The following is a 2,350-nucleotide window of genomic DNA, read 5'->3' on the forward strand; positions in this document are numbered from 1 at the left end:
GAACCACCGTGTATTAGAACACCTACGTCGACAAACCGATGTTACCGACAAAAATTCACTATTCATGAATTACTGTTCACGTGAATAGTAACTCCGCAAAAAATTTGACCAATCACCGTAACTCAAGCTCTGATACCAGTTGTTAGGAAATATGCGGTTAAATTTTGCGGTAAACCAGAATTTATGGGAGCGGAAAAGAAGCACACACACAAAATTGTTAACGGAGTTCGGCCAATGTTACCTACGTCTCCGGACCTGCTACAGATCTTTTATCATCAACCAGGAAAATTTTACAAGATCACAACTCACACCCCAATCCCAAATACACTCAGAAATTACTCGTAATTTTTTAAAGAAGATTTTTTGTGAGAAATTTTTTTTTTTCTTTTTCTTCTTCTCTTCTCTTTTCTTCTCTCGTTCTCTCTCTGTTTTCGTGTTTTGGGATGTCTTTCCTCTTCACCTCAGCTCTCCTTTTATAAGCATGAAGAAGGTGTTTGGTGAGCTCACAATCTTTGACAAAACCAACGTCAACAATTTCAACTCACCATCCACGCCGTCACCGTCCATGCCGACCAACACGTAAAACGTGTTTTTTTTACTTACAACTGTTACTATATTACGGTGAAGAATAATCCCTAATAAAGAAGAACTCGAAGAAAGCTCCGGAGATGTTGACGGGATCAGGTAGCACACTTGGTTGCGAACCTTGGGGGCCAATTGTCATGCTCACAGGTTCGACACCAGGCTGTGGCGAACTGCCGATCCCTGTCACCCACACGGATATGGACCTACGCTTTAGGGCACATTTAAATACCCGGAGAGAGGGTCTATCCGTGGGCTGCACCTCCGTTTGGGGATTAGTCTGGACCTCTCCATGGACCCGGGATACCCCAGGTTAAACAAACAAAAAAAAAAAGCTCCGGAGATGCTCAAATGTTAGAGACTATTCACAGTGGGAGATTAGTTGTGATTCTTTTGAAGAGAGTATCTTCCCGAAGCATATCTCTGATTGTTTTGGCTAGAAAAGGATAATCTGGAGTAATTAAGGGGTTTAAGTAGGTCACCATGGCTGCTTTCTTGGTAAGTTGACCATTGAGGGCAACACGCAGTTTGCGTTGTTGTCGAGAAATCTTCAAATTTTCCTTACTATTTTTCTATGAAATTTCGTTTTTCAAAAGTGATGTTTTCGTTTGTTCCTTCTTTCATTTTTTTCTAATTGCAAGTTTGTGCGCAGTGAGGAAAATAATCAGTGGCTTAAGAGTTTTTTTTTTTCGTTTTTTCTTGTTTTTTTATAAAGATAATTTGAGTAATAACCAAAATCATAAGTAAAATTAAATCTATGACACTGATATAATTAAGAAACTATCATTTACGCTTCAAGTCATCCGGTTATACCCTCCGTAAATACAAATTACGAGTACGAAAGGAAAATGGAGATGACGTCGATGGTTTATGGTGTTTACACTTTTACGAGGGTACTGTTTAGAACTGGAGTTTGGTAGGTCATCCACGTAACTATTCACGTAACTCACGTTTTTACCGCATACATTTTCACTGTGCACAATAAATAAGTGGATATAATATGATACTGTCACATCACCTGCTGTATTCCATTTATTTATACCGTGAGTCTATTTCCATTTTATAAACAAACACGCAGAACGAAAAAGATAATTACACGAAGAAATTAATGCTTACCGGATTGCGCGCATACTATTATATATTGGTTACGTGTGTACTGTTATATCTCGGTAACATAGTACATCATCCAAACCTTCAATGGGAACTATACATATAAAACCAACCATAACCACTAAATAATATATATACCCAAACTCCTACTTAGTAAATCTAAACCCCAGTCAAAAAACAATAAACTCAAATACAATATATAAATTGTTTTCCGATATTAAACACATGAAAGCATATTTAATTGGTTTGAAAGGGTGCATATGTTCTACTCCATACAACTTGAGTACTATAGTAAACCAATCTTACCGGGGAAACTTACATATTAAGATGCTCACACCCGCAACTTACTATACCCAAACCCTAAAAATTAATCGATTCATAACAATGATACAACAACAAAACATAACTCCTACATACTAAACTCTAAACCATAATCACTAAACCCTAAATCCAAGTATAAACCATAAATCTCAAATATAATATAACAAAATAAATAGCATAGTACATAAGATTGAAATTATGAAATATCTATGATTGCATGGATGAAGTTAATGATGACCTCAACCTTATCCCCCAACTTCTAAATACTAAACCCTAAACTCTAATCACTAAACCCAAAACTCAAATATAAATCCTAAATCCAAATAACAAAATCTTG

The sequence above is a fragment of the Brassica oleracea genome, chromosome C4 (genome assembly GCF_000695525.1).
Source record: "Brassica oleracea var. oleracea cultivar TO1000 chromosome C4, BOL, whole genome shotgun sequence".
Taxonomy (NCBI): Eukaryota; Viridiplantae; Streptophyta; class Magnoliopsida; order Brassicales; family Brassicaceae; genus Brassica; species Brassica oleracea.